This window comes from Ipomoea nil, unplaced genomic scaffold (genome assembly GCF_001879475.1).
Source record: "Ipomoea nil cultivar Tokyo-kokei standard unplaced genomic scaffold, Asagao_1.1 scaffold1317, whole genome shotgun sequence".
NCBI lineage: Eukaryota > Viridiplantae > Streptophyta > Magnoliopsida > Solanales > Convolvulaceae > Ipomoea > Ipomoea nil.
Genome location: NW_017617745.1, coordinates 2,904,376 through 2,919,786, shown reverse-complemented (window position 1 = coordinate 2,919,786; position 15,411 = coordinate 2,904,376). Strand labels below are relative to the sequence as shown.

Below are 15,411 nucleotides of genomic sequence, written 5' to 3'. Positions count from 1 at the left end.
CGTACCTCTCGGAATAAAGCTTGCAGGTCACATCGGAATTTGAGATGTTTTTGTAACAAATTTGCACTCATGTTAAAGCTTTCAAATTACATAGGCAACACTGGATATTTTTGAAACAAATTTGCACTAATGTAAAGCTTTCAAATTAAATAGGCAATTGGAGATGCAGGGTATCGATCGCCGTACCTCTCGCATGCGAAGCGAGCGCTCTACCATATGAGCTACATCCCCATAATGAAAAATGGTTTTTTAAATATCACTAATCTATAAACCAAAAAGCATTTCAAAATTTAAAAAATAATACAATTTGATTATACACTCGGCATTTTTGAAACAAATTTGCACTAGTGTAAAACTTGCAAATAACATAGACAATTGGAAATGCAAGGAAGTCCCCGTAATTCTCACATGCTAAGCGAGCGCTCTACCATCTGAGCTACATCCCCGTAATGGTAAATACTTTATTAAATATCTATAGTTTAGAAAACAAAAAGCATTTATCATTCAAGAATTTCACACTCAACATTTTCAAACCGTGTATAAATCTTGCAGGTTACATTGAATTTGATTCAACGCTCAACAGTTTAGTAACAAATTTGCACTCATGTTAAGCTTTCAAATTACATTTTCAACTTTGAAAATTAAATTAGTATAGGATTTTATTAAGAACTCGACATTCCGCAAATTTGCAACGTACATAGGAGTTGGAGATGCGGGTTATCGATACCCGTACCTCTCTCATGCGAAGCGAGCGCTCTACAATATGAGCTACATCCGCATAATTAATAATGTTTTTTTTTTTAAATATCTCTAATCTAGAAAGCAAAAAACATTTGAAAATTAAAATATTATACAATTTGATTAAACACTCGACATTTTTGAAACAAATTTGCACTAGTTTAAAGCTTGCAAATAATATAAACAATTGGAAATGCATGGAAGTCCCCGTAACACTCACATGCTAAGCGAGAGCTACATGCCCGTAGTGGTAAATACATTATTAAATGTCTATAGTTTAGAAAACATCGGAATTTGAGATGTCTTTGTAACAAATTTGCACTCAGGCAATTTTGGAGATGGAAGGTATCGATCTCTATACCTCTCGCATGCTAAGCAAGCGCTCTACCATTTGAGCTACATCCCCATAATGCAAATTGCATCATTAAATATCAATAATATAGAAAAGAATAAGTATTTAAAAATAAGAGTATGATACGATTGATTCGACACTCAACTTTGAAGATTAAAATAGTATAGGATTTTATTAAGAACTTGACATTTTCATCTCAAATTTGAAGGGTGTAATGTTTACAGACTAAATAGGAATTGGAAATGCGGGGTATCGATCCCTGTACCTCTCGCATGCAAAGCGAGCGCTCTACCATATGAGCTACATCCCCATAATGAAAAATGGTTTTTTAAATATCCCTAATCTATAAAGCAAAAAGCATTTCAAAATTTAAAAAATTATACAATTTGATTATACACTCGGCATTTTCGAAACAAATTTGCACTAGTGTAAAACTTGCAAATAACATAGACAATTGGAAATGCAAGGAAGTCCCCGTAATTCTCACATGCTAAGCGAGCGCTCTACCATCTGAGCTACATCCCCGTAATGGTAAATACTTTATTAAATATCTATAGTTTAGAAAACAAAAAGCATTTATCATTCAAGAATTTCACACTCAACATTTTCAAACCGTGTATAAATCTTGCAGGTTACATTGAATTTGATTCAACGCTCAACAGTTTAGTAACAAATTTGCACTCATGTTAAGCTTTCAAATTACATTCTCAACTTTGAAAATTAAATTAGTATAGGATTTTATTCAGAACTCGACATTCCGCAAATTTGCAACGTACATAGGAGTTGGAGATGCGGGTTATCGATACCCGTACCTCTCTCATGCGAAGCGAGCGCTATACAATATGAGCTACATCCGCATAATTAATAATGTTTTTTTTTTTAAATATCTCTAATCTAGAAAGCAAAAAACATTTGAAAATTAAAATATTATACAATTTGATTAAACACTCGACATTTTTGAAACAAATTTGCACTAGTTTAAAGCTTGCAAATAATATAAACAATTGGAAATGCATGGAAGTCCCCGTAACATTCTCACATGCTAAGCGAGAGCTACATGCCAGTAGTGGTAAATACATTATTAAATTCTCACATGCTAAGCGAGAGCTACATGCCAGTAGTGGTAAATACATTATTAAATGTCTATACTTTAGAAAACATCGGAATTTGAGATGTTTTTGTAACAAATTTGCACTCAGGCAATTTTGGAGATGGAAGGTATCGATCTCTATACCTCTCGCATGCTAAGCAAGCGCTCTACCATTTGAGCTACATCCCCATAATGCAAATTGCATCATTAAATATCAATAATATAGAAAAGAATAAGTATTTAAAAATAAGAGTATGATACGATTGATTCGACACTCAACTTTGAAGATTAAAATAGTATAGGATTTTATTAAGAACTTGACATTTTCATCTCAAATTTGAAGGGTGTAATGTTTACAGACTAAATAGGAATTGGAAATGCGGGGTATCGATCCCTGTACCTCTCGCATGCAAAGCGAGCGCTCTACCATATGAGCTACATCCCCATAATGAAAAATGGTTTTTTAAATATCCCTAATCTATAAAGCAAAAAGCATTTCAAAATTTAAAAAATTATACAATTTGATTATACACTCGGCATTTTCGAAACAAATTTGCACTAGTGTAAAACTTGCAAATAACATAGACAATTGGAAATGCAAGGAAGTCCCCGTAATTCTCACATGCTAAGCGAGCGCTCTACCATCTGAGCTACATCCCCGTAATGGTAAATACTTTATTAAATATCTATAGTTTAGAAAACAAAAAGCATTTATCATTCAAGAATTTCACACTCAACATTTTCAAACCGTGTATAAATCTTGCAGGTTACATTGAATTTGATTCAACGCTCAACAGTTTAGTAACAAATTTGCACTCATGTTAAGCTTTCAAATTACATTTTCAACTTTGAAAATTAAATTAGTATAGGATTTTATTAAGAACTCGACATTCCGCAAATTTGCAACGTACATAGGAGTTGGAGATGCGGGTTATCGATACCCGTACCTCTCTCATGCGAAGCGAGCGCTCTACAATATGAGCTACATCCGCATAATTAATAATGTTTTTTTTTTTAAATATCTCTAATCTAGAAAGCAAAAAACATTTGAAAATTAAAATATTATACAATTTGATTAAACACTCGACATTTTTGAAACAAATTTGCACTAGTTTAAAGCTTGCAAATAATATAAACAATTGGAAATGCATGGAAGTCCCCGTAACACTCACATGCTAAGCGAGAGCTACATGCCCGTAGTGGTAAATACATTATTATTAAATGTCTATAGTTTATATAAAACAAATTTGCACTCAGGCAATTTTGGAGATGGAAGGTATCGATCTCTATACCTCTCGCATGCTAAGCAAGCGCTCTACCATTTGAGCTACATCCCCATAATGCAAATTGCATCATTAAATATCAATAATATAGAAAAGAATAAGTATTTAAAAATAAGAGTATGATACGATTGATTCGACACTCAACTTTGAAGATTAAAATAGTATAGGATTTTATTAAGAACTTGACATTTTCATCTCAAATTTGAAGGGTGTAATGTTTACAGACTAAATAGGAATTGGAAATGCGGGGTATCGATCCCTGTACCTCTCGCATGCAAAGCGAGCGCTCTACCATATGAGCTACATCCCCATAATGAAAAATGGTTTTTTAAATATCCCTAATCTATAAAGCAAAAAGCATTTCAAAATTTAAAAAATTATACAATTTGATTATACACTCGGCATTTTCGAAACAAATTTGCACTAGTGTAAAACTTGCAAATAACATAGACAATTGGAAATGCAAGGAAGTCCCCGTAATTCTCACATGCTAAGCGAGCGCTCTACCATCTGAGCTACATCCCCGTAATGGTAAATACTTTATTAAATATCTATAGTTTAGAAAACAAAAAGCATTTATCATTCAAGAATTTCACACTCAACATTTTCAAACCGTGTATAAATCTTGCAGGTTACATTGAATTTGATTCAACGCTCAACAGTTTAGTAACAAATTTGCACTCATGTTAAGCTTTCAAATTACATTCTCAACTTTGAAAATTAAATTAGTATAGGATTTTATTCAGAACTCGACATTCCGCAAATTTGCAACGTACATAGGAGTTGGAGATGCGGGTTATCGATACCCGTACCTCTCTCATGCGAAGCGAGCGCTATACAATATGAGCTACATCCGCATAATTAATAATGTTTTTTTTTTAAATATCTCTAATCTAGAAAGCAAAAAACATTTGAAAATTAAAATATTATACAATTTGATTAAACACTCGACATTTTTGAAACAAATTTGCACTAGTTTAAAGCTTGCAAATAATATAAACAATTGGAAATGCATGGAAGTCCCCGTAACATTCTCACATGCTAAGCGAGAGCTACATGCCAGTAGTGGTAAATACATTATTAAATTCTCACATGCTAAGCGAGAGCTACATGCCAGTAGTGGTAAATACATTATTAAATGTCTATACTTTAGAAAACATCGGAATTTGAGATGTTTTTGTAACAAATTTGCACTCAGGCAATTTTGGAGATGGAAGGTATCGATCTCTATACCTCTCGCATGCTAAGCAAGCGCTCTACCATTTGAGCTACATCCCCATAATGCAAATTGCATCATTAAATATCAATAATATAGAAAAGAATAAGTATTTAAAAATAAGAGTATGATACGATTGATTCGACACTCAACTTTGAAGATTAAAATAGTATAGGATTTTATTAAGAACTTGACATTTTCATCTCAAATTTGAAGGGTGTAATGTTTACAGACTAAATAGGAATTGGAAATGCGGGGTATCGATCCCTGTACCTCTCGCATGCAAAGCGAGCGCTCTACCATATGAGCTACATCCCCATAATGAAAAATGGTTTTTTAAATATCCCTAATCTATAAAGCAAAAAGCATTTCAAAATTTAAAAAATTATACAATTTGATTATACACTCGGCATTTTCGAAACAAATTTGCACTAGTGTAAAACTTGCAAATAACATAGACAATTGGAAATGCAAGGAAGTCCCCGTAATTCTCACATGCTAAGCGAGCGCTCTACCATCTGAGCTACATCCCCGTAATGGTAAATACTTTATTAAATATCTATAGTTTAGAAAACAAAAAGCATTTATCATTCAAGAATTTCACACTCAACATTTTCAAACCGTGTATAAATCTTGCAGGTTACATTGAATTTGATTCAACGCTCAACAGTTTAGTAACAAATTTGCACTCATGTTAAGCTTTCAAATTACATTTTCAACTTTGAAAATTAAATTAGTATAGGATTTTATTAAGAACTCGACATTCCGCAAATTTGCAACGTACATAGGAGTTGGAGATGCGGGTTATCGATACCCGTACCTCTCTCATGCGAAGCGAGCGCTCTACAATATGAGCTACATCCGCATAATTAATAATGTTTTTTTTTTTAAATATCTCTAATCTAGAAAGCAAAAAACATTTGAAAATTAAAATATTATACAATTTGATTAAACACTCGACATTTTTGAAACAAATTTGCACTAGTTTAAAGCTTGCAAATAATATAAACAATTGGAAATGCATGGAAGTCCCCGTAACACTCACATGCTAAGCGAGAGCTACATGCCCGTAGTGGTAAATACATTATTAAATGTCTATAGTTTAGAAAACATCGGAATTTGAGATGTCTTTGTAACAAATTTGCACTCAGGCAATTTTGGAGATGGAAGGTATCGATCTCTATACCTCTCGCATGCTAAGCAAGCGCTCTACCATTTGAGCTACATCCCCATAATGCAAATTGCATCATTAAATATCAATAATATAGAAAAGAATAAGTATTTAAAAATAAGAGTATGATACGATTGATTCGACACTCAACTTTGAAGATTAAAATAGTATAGGATTTTATTAAGAACTTGACATTTTCATCTCAAATTTGAAGGGTGTAATGTTTACAGACTAAATAGGAATTGGAAATGCGGGGTATCGATCCCTGTACCTCTCGCATGCAAAGCGAGCGCTCTACCATATGAGCTACATCCCCATAATGAAAAATGGTTTTTTAAATATCCCTAATCTATAAAGCAAAAAGCATTTCAAAATTTAAAAAATTATACAATTTGATTATACACTCGGCATTTTCGAAACAAATTTGCACTAGTGTAAAACTTGCAAATAACATAGACAATTGGAAATGCAAGGAAGTCCCCGTAATTCTCACATGCTAAGCGAGCGCTCTACCATCTGAGCTACATCCCCGTAATGGTAAATACTTTATTAAATATCTATAGTTTAGAAAACAAAAAGCATTTATCATTCAAGAATTTCACACTCAACATTTTCAAACCGTGTATAAATCTTGCAGGTTACATTGAATTTGATTCAACGCTCAACAGTTTAGTAACAAATTTGCACTCATGTTAAGCTTTCAAATTACATTCTCAACTTTGAAAATTAAATTAGTATAGGATTTTATTCAGAACTCGACATTCCGCAAATTTGCAACGTACATAGGAGTTGGAGATGCGGGTTATCGATACCCGTACCTCTCTCATGCGAAGCGAGCGCTATACAATATGAGCTACATCCGCATAATTAATAATGTTTTTTTTTTAAATATCTCTAATCTAGAAAGCAAAAAACATTTGAAAATTAAAATATTATACAATTTGATTAAACACTCGACATTTTTGAAACAAATTTGCACTAGTTTAAAGCTTGCAAATAATATAAACAATTGGAAATGCATGGAAGTCCCCGTAACATTCTCACATGCTAAGCGAGAGCTACATGCCAGTAGTGGTAAATACATTATTAAATTCTCACATGCTAAGCGAGAGCTACATGCCAGTAGTGGTAAATACATTATTAAATGTCTATACTTTAGAAAACATCGGAATTTGAGATGTTTTTGTAACAAATTTGCACTCAGGCAATTTTGGAGATGGAAGGTATCGATCTCTATACCTCTCGCATGCTAAGCAAGCGCTCTACCATTTGAGCTACATCCCCATAATGCAAATTGCATCATTAAATATCAATAATATAGAAAAGAATAAGTATTTAAAAATAAGAGTATGATACGATTGATTCGACACTCAACTTTGAAGATTAAAATAGTATAGGATTTTATTAAGAACTTGACATTTTCATCTCAAATTTGAAGGGTGTAATGTTTACAGACTAAATAGGAATTGGAAATGCGGGGTATCGATCCCTGTACCTCTCGCATGCAAAGCGAGCGCTCTACCATATGAGCTACATCCCCATAATGAAAAATGGTTTTTTAAATATCCCTAATCTATAAAGCAAAAAGCATTTCAAAATTTAAAAAATTATACAATTTGATTATACACTCGGCATTTTCGAAACAAATTTGCACTAGTGTAAAACTTGCAAATAACATAGACAATTGGAAATGCAAGGAAGTCCCCGTAATTCTCACATGCTAAGCGAGCGCTCTACCATCTGAGCTACATCCCCGTAATGGTAAATACTTTATTAAATATCTATAGTTTAGAAAACAAAAAGCATTTATCATTCAAGAATTTCACACTCAACATTTTCAAACCGTGTATAAATCTTGCAGGTTACATTGAATTTGATTCAACGCTCAACAGTTTAGTAACAAATTTGCACTCATGTTAAGCTTTCAAATTACATTCTCAACTTTGAAAATTAAATTAGTATAGGATTTTATTAAGAACTCGACATTCCGCAAATTTGCAACGTACATAGGAGTTGGAGATGCGGGTTATCGATACCCGTACCTCTCTCATGCGAAGCGAGCGCTCTACAATATGAGCTACATCCGCATAATTAATAATGTTTTTTTTTTAAATATCTCTAATCTAGAAAGCAAAAAACATTTGAAAATTAAAATATTATACAATTTGATTAAACACTCGACATTTTTGAAACAAATTTGCACTAGTTTAAAGCTTGCAAATAATATAAACAATTGGAAATGCATGGAAGTTCCAGTAACTCTCACATGCTAAGCGATAACACTACCATCTGAGCTACATGCCCGTAGTGGTAAATACATTATTTTATAGTTTAGAAAACACGATTTGATTTCACACTCGACATTTTTGAACCGTGTATAAAGCTTGCATGTAACATCGGAATTTGAGATGTTTTTGTAACAAATTTGCACTCATGTTAAAGCTTTCAAATTACATACGCAACACTGGATATTTTTGAAACAAATTTGCTCAGGCAATTGGAGATGCGGGGTATCGACCCCCATACCTCTCGCATGCTAAGCGAGCGCTCTACAATTTGAGCTACATCCCCATAATGCAAATTGCATCATTAAATATCTATAATATAGAAAAGAATAAGTATTTAAAAATAAGAGTATGATACGATTGATTCGACACTCAACTTTGAAGATTAAAATAGTATTGGATTTTATTAAGAACTTGACATTTTCATCTCAAATTTGAAGGGTGTAATGTTTACAGACTAAATAGGAATTGGAAATGCGGGGTATCGATCCCTGTACCTCTCGCATGCAAAGCGAGCGCTCTACCATATCAGCTACATCCCCATAATGAAAAATGGTTTTTTAAATATCCCTAATCTATAAAGCAAAAAGCATTTCAAAATTTAAAAAATTATACAATTTGATTATACACTCGGCATTTTCGAAACAAATTTGCACTAGTGTAAAACTTGCAAATAACATAGACAATTGGAAATGCAAGGAAGTCCCCGTAATTCTCACATGCTAAGCGAGCGCTCTACCATCTGAGCTACATCCCCGTAATGGTAAATACTTTATTAAATATCTATAGTTTAGAAAACAAAAAGCATTTATCATTCAAGAATTTCACACTCAACATTTTCAAACCGTGTATAAATCTTGCAGGTTACATTGAATTTGATTCAACGCTCAACAGTTTAGTAACAAATTTGCACTCATGTTAAGCTTTCAAATTACATTCTCAACTTTGAAAATTAAATTAGTATAGGATTTTATTCAGAACTCGACATTCCGCAAATTTGCAACGTACATAGGAGTTGGAGATGCGGGTTATCGATACCCGTACCTCTCTCATGCGAAGCGAGCGCTCTACAATATGAGCTACATCCGCATAATTAATAATGTTTTTTTTTTAAATATCTCTAATCTAGAAAGCAAAAAACATTTGAAAATTAAAATATTATACAATTTGATTAAACACTCGACATTTTTGAAACAAATTTGCACTAGTTTAAAGCTTGCAAATAATATAAACAATTGGAAATGCATGGAAGTCCCCGTAACATTCTCACATGCTAAGCGAGAGCTACATGCCAGTAGTGGTAAATACATTATTAAATTCTCACATGCTAAGCGAGAGCTACATGCCAGTAGTGGTAAATACATTATTAAATTCTCACATGCTAAGCGAGAGCTACATGCCAGTAGTGGTAAATACATTATTAAATGTCTATAGTTTAGAAAACATCGGAATTTGAGATGTTTTTGTAACAAATTTGCACTCAGGCAATTTTGGAGATGGAAGGTATCGATCTCTATACCTCTCGCATGCTAAGCAAGCGCTCTACCATTTGAGCTACATCCCCATAATGCAAATTGCATCATTAAATATCAATAATATAGAAAAGAATAAGTATTTAAAAATAAGAGTATGATACGATTGATTCGACACTCAACTTTGAAGATTAAAATAGTATAGGATTTTATTAAGAACTTGACATTTTCATCTCAAATTTGAAGGGTGTAATGTTTACAGACTAAATAGGAATTGGAAATGCGGGGTATCGATCCCTGTACCTCTCGCATGCAAAGCGAGCGCTCTACCATATGAGCTACATCCCCATAATGAAAAATGGTTTTTTAAATATCCCTAATCTATAAAGCAAAAAGCATTTCAAAATTTAAAAAATTATACAATTTGATTATACACTCGGCATTTTCGAAACAAATTTGCACTAGTGTAAAACTTGCAAATAACATAGACAATTGGAAATGCAAGGAAGTCCCCGTAATTCTCACATGCTAAGCGAGCGCTCTACCATCTGAGCTACATCCCCGTAATGGTAAATACTTTATTAAATATCTAGAGTTTAGAAAACAAAAAGCATTTATCATTCAAGAATTTCACACTCAACATTTTCAAACCGTGTATAAATCTTGCAGGTTACATTGAATTTGATTCAACGCTCAACAGTTTAGTAACAAATTTGCACTCATGTTAAGCTTTCAAATTACATTCTCAACTTTGAAAATTAAATTAGTATAGGATTTTATTCAGAACTCGACATTCCGCAAATTTGCAACGTACATAGGAGATGGAGATGCGGGTTATCGATACCCGTACCTCTCTCATGCGAAGCGAGCGCTCTACAATATGAGCTACGTCCGCATAATTAATAATGTTTTTTTTTTAAATATCTCTAATCTAGAAAGCAAAAAACATTTGAAAATTAAAATATTATACAATTTGATTAAACACTCGACATTTTTGAAACAAATTTGCACTAGTTTAAAGCTTGCAAATAATATAAACAATTGGAAATGCATGGAAGTCCCCGTAACACTCTCACATGCTAAGCGAGAGCTACATGCCAGTAGTGGTAAATACATTATTAAATGTCTATAGTTTAGAAAACATCGGAATTTGAGATGTTTTTGTAACAAATTTGCACTCATGTAAAGCTTTCAAATTATATAAGCAATTTTGGAGATGCAAGGTATCGATCTCCGTACCTCTCGCATGCTAAGCAAGCGCTCTACCATTTGAGCTACATCCCAATAATGCAAATTGCATCATTAAATATCTATAATATAGAAAAGAATAAGTATTTAAAAATAAGAGTATGATACGATTGATTCGACACTCAACTTTGAAAATTAAAATATTATAGGATTTTATTAAGAACTTGACATTTTCATCTCAAATTTGAAGGGTGTAATGTTTACAGACTAAATAGGAATTGGAGATGCGGGGTATCAATCCCTGTACCTCTCGCATGCAAAGCGAGCGCTCTACCATATGAGCTACATCCCCATAATGAAAAATGGTTTTTTAAATATCCCTAATCTATAAAGCTAAAAGCATTTCAAAATTTAAAAAATTATACAATTTGATTATACACTCGGCATTTTCGAAACAAATTCGCACTAGTGTAAAACTTGCAAATAACATAGACAATTGGAAATGCAAGGAAGTCCCCGTAATTCTCACATGCTAAGCGAGCGCTCTACCATCTGAGCTACATCCCCGTAATGGTAAATACTTTATTAAATATCTATAGTTTAGAAAACAAAAAGCATTTATCATTCAAGAATTTCACACTCAACATTTTCAAACCGTGTATAAATCTTGCAGGTTACATTGAATTTGATTCAACGCTCAACAGTTTAGTAACAAATTTGCACTCATGTTAAGCTTTCAAATTACATTCTCAACTTTGAAAATTAAATTAGTATAGGATTTTATTCAGAACTCGACATTCCGCAAATTTGCAACGTACATAGGAGTTGGAGATGCGGGTTATCGATACCCGTACCTCTCTCATGCGAAGCGAGCGCTCTACAATATGAGCTACATCCGCATAATTAATAATGTTTTTTTTAAATATCTCTAATCTAGAAAGCAAAAAACATTTGAAAATTAAAATATTATACAATTTGATTAAACACTCGACATTTTTGAAACAAATTTGCACTAGTTTAAAGCTTGCAAATAATATAAACAATTGGAAATGCATGGAAGTCCCCGTAACACTCTCACATGCCAGTAGTGGTAAATACATTATTAAATGTCTATAGTTTAGAAAACATCGGAATTTGAGATGTTTTTGTAACAAATTTGCACTCATGTAAAGCTTTCAAATTATATAGATAATTTTGGAGATGCAAGGTATCGATCTCCGTACCTCCCGCATGCTAAGCAAGCGCTCTACCATTTGAGCTACATCCCCATAATGCAAATTACATCATTAAATATCTATAATATAGAAAAGAATAAGTATTTAAAAATAAGAGTATGATACGATTGATTCGACACTCAACTTTGAAAATTAAAATAGTATAGGATTTTATTAAGAACTTGACATTTTCATCTCAAATTTGAAGGGTGTGATGTTTACAGACTAAATAGGAATTGGAGATGCGGGGTATCAATCCCTGTACCTCTCGCATGCAAAGTGAGCGCTCTACCATATGAGCTACATCCCCATAATGAAAATTGGTTTTTTAAATATCCCTAATCTATAAAGCAAAAAGCATTTCAAAATTTAAAAAATTATACAATTTGATTATACACTCGGCATTTTTGAAACAAATTTGCACTAGTGTAAAACTTGCAAATAACATAGACAATTGGAAATGCAAGGAAGTCCCCGTAATTCTCACATGCCAAGCGAGCGCTCTACCATTTGAGCTACATCCCCGTAATGGTAAATACTTTATTAAATATCTATAGTTTAGAAAACAAAAAAGCATTTCTCATTCAAGAATTTCACACTCAATGTTTTCAAACCGTGTATAAATATTGCAGGTTATATTGAATTTGATTCAACGCTCAACATTTTAGTAACAAATTTGCACTCATGTTAAGCTTTCAAATTACATTTTAGACAATTGGAAAAGCGGGGTACCTATCCCCGTACCTCTCACATGCTAAGCGAGCGCTCTACCATCTGAGCTACATCCCCATAATTTAAATTGTTTCGTTAAATATCTATAATTCAGAAAACTAAAAGCATTAAAAAATAATAATATTTTACGATTTGATTCGACACTCGACTTTGAAAATTAAAGTAGTATAGGATTTTATTCAGAACTCGACATTCCGTAACAAATTTGCAACGTACATAGGAGTTGGAGATGCGGTTATCGATACCCATACCTCTCGCATGCGAAGCGAGCACTCTACCATATGAGCTACATCCGCATAATTAATAATGTTTTTTTTTAAATATCTCTAATCTAGAAAGAAAAAATATTTGAAAATTATAATATTATACAATTTGATTAAACACTCGACATTTTCGAAACAAATTTGCACTAGTGTAAAGCTTGTAAATAATATAAACAATTGGAAATGCATGGAAGTCCCAGTAACTCTCACATGCTAAGCGAGAGCACTACCATCTGAGCTACATGCCCGTAGTGGTAAATACATTATTAAATGTCAATAGTTTAGAAAACACGATTTAATTTCACACTTGACATTTTTGAACCGTCACATCGGAATTTGAGATGTTTTTGTAACAAATTTGCACTCATGTTAAAGCTTTCAAATTACATAGGCAACACTGGATATTTTTGAAACAAATTTACACTCATGTAAAACATTCAAATTGTATTGGGAATTGGAGATGCAGGGTATCTATCCCCGTACCTCTCGCATGCTAAGCAAGCGCTCTACCATTTGATCTACATCCCCATAATGCAAGTTGCTTCATTAAATATCTATAATTTAGAAAAGAATAAGTATTTAAAAATAAGAGTATGATACGATTGATTCGACACTCAACTTTGAAAATTAAAATAGTATAGGATTTTATTAAGAACTTGACATTTTCATCTCAAATTTGAAGGGTGTAATGTTTGCAGACTAAATAGGAATTGAAGATGCGTGGTATCAATCCCCGTACCTCTCGCATGCAAAGCGAGCTCTCTACCATATGAGCTACATCCCCATAAAGAAAAATGGTTTTTTAAATATCCCTAATCTATAAAGCAAAAAGCATTTAAAAATTTAAAAAATTATACAATTTGATTAAACACTCGACATTTTTGAAACAAATTTGCACTAGTTTAAAGCTTGCAAATAATATAAACAATTGGAAATGCATGGAACTCCCCGTAACTCTCACATGCTAAGCGAGAGCTCTACCATTTGAGCTACATGCCCGTAGTGGTAAATACATTATTAAATGTCTATAGTTTAGAAAACACAATTTGATTTCACACTCGACATTTTTGAACCGTCACATCGGAATTTGAGATGTTTTTGTAACAAATTTGCACTCATGTTAAAGCTTTCAAATTACATAGGCAACACTGGATATTTTTGAAACAAATTTACACAAATTTAAAGCATTCAAATTGTATAGGGAATTGGAGATGCAAGGTATCAATCCCCGTACCTCTTGCATGCTAAGCAAGCGCTCTACCATTTGAGCTACATCCCCATAATGCAAATTGCTTCATTAAATATCTATAATTTAGAAAAGAATAGGTATTTAAAAATACGAGTATGATACGATTGATTCGACACTCAACTTTGAAAATTAAAATAGTATAGGATATTATTAAGAACTTGACATTTTCATCTCAAATTTGAAGGGTGTAATGTTTGCAGACTAAATAGGAATTGGAGATGCGTTGTATCAATCCCCGTACCTCTCGCATGCAAAGCGAGCGCTCTACCATATGAGCTACATCCCCATAATGAAAAATGGTTTTTTAAATATCCTTAATCTATAAAGCAAAAAGCATTTCAAAATTTAAAAAATTATAGAATTTGATTATACACTCGGCATTTTCGAAACAAATTTGCACTAGTGTAAAACTTGCAAATAACATAGACAATTGGAAATGCAAGGAAGTCCCTGTAATTCTCACATGCTAAGCGAGCGCTCTATCGTTTGAGCTACATCCCCGTAATGGTAAATACTTTATTAAATATCTATAGTTTAGAAAACAAAAAAGCATTTATCATTCAAGAATTTCACACTCAATGTTTTCAAACCGTGTATAAATCGTGCAGGTTATATTGAATTTGATTCAACGCTCAACATTTTAGTAACAAATTTGCACTCATGTTAAGCTTTTAAATTACATTTTAGACAATTGGAAAAGCGGGGTACCTATCCCCGTACCTCTCACATGCTAAGCGAGCGCTCTACCATCTGAGCTACATCCCCATAATTTAAATTGTTTCATTAAATATCTATAATTCAGAAAACTAAAAGCATTTAAAAATAATAATATTTTACGATTTGATTCGACACTCGACTTTGAAGATTAAAGTAGTATAGGATTTTATTCAGAACTCGACATTCCGTAACAAATTTGCAACGTACATAGGAGTTGGAGATGCGGTTATCGATACCCGTACCTCTCGCATGCGAAGCGAGCACTCTACCATATGAGCTACATCTGCATAATTAATAATGTTTTTTTTTTTTAAATATCTCTAATCAAGAAAGAAAAAATATTTGAAAATTATAATATTATACAATTTGATTAAACACTCGACATTTTCGAAACAAATTTGCACTAGTGTAAAGCTTGTAAATAATATAAACAATTGGAAA

General features: G+C 32.7%; 7 non-coding genes across 7 annotated transcripts; all 7 read right to left on the bottom strand.

Moving 5' to 3' along the window:
• Positions 1 to 1,327: 1,327 nt before the first annotated feature.
• Positions 1,328 to 1,400, bottom strand: TRNAA-UGC. The gene has a single exon. It is a non-coding gene; the product is annotated as a tRNA-Ala (tRNA).
• Positions 1,401 to 2,552: 1,152 nt separating this feature from the next.
• On the bottom strand, positions 2,553 to 2,625 carry TRNAA-UGC. Its single transcript has one exon. It is a non-coding gene; the product is annotated as a tRNA-Ala (tRNA).
• Positions 2,626 to 3,700: 1,075 nt separating this feature from the next.
• Positions 3,701 to 3,773, bottom strand: TRNAA-UGC. Its single transcript has one exon. It is a non-coding gene; the product is annotated as a tRNA-Ala (tRNA).
• A 1,151-nt stretch (positions 3,774 to 4,924) lies between these two features.
• TRNAA-UGC lies at positions 4,925 to 4,997 on the bottom strand. The gene has a single exon. It is a non-coding gene; the product is annotated as a tRNA-Ala (tRNA).
• Positions 4,998 to 6,093: 1,096 nt separating this feature from the next.
• Positions 6,094 to 6,166, bottom strand: TRNAA-UGC. The gene has a single exon. It is a non-coding gene; the product is annotated as a tRNA-Ala (tRNA).
• Positions 6,167 to 7,317: 1,151 nt separating this feature from the next.
• TRNAA-UGC lies at positions 7,318 to 7,390 on the bottom strand. Its single transcript has one exon. It is a non-coding gene; the product is annotated as a tRNA-Ala (tRNA).
• A 2,492-nt stretch (positions 7,391 to 9,882) lies between these two features.
• Positions 9,883 to 9,955, bottom strand: TRNAA-UGC. The gene has a single exon. It is a non-coding gene; the product is annotated as a tRNA-Ala (tRNA).
• Between the last annotated feature and the right edge of the window lie 5,456 nt (positions 9,956 to 15,411).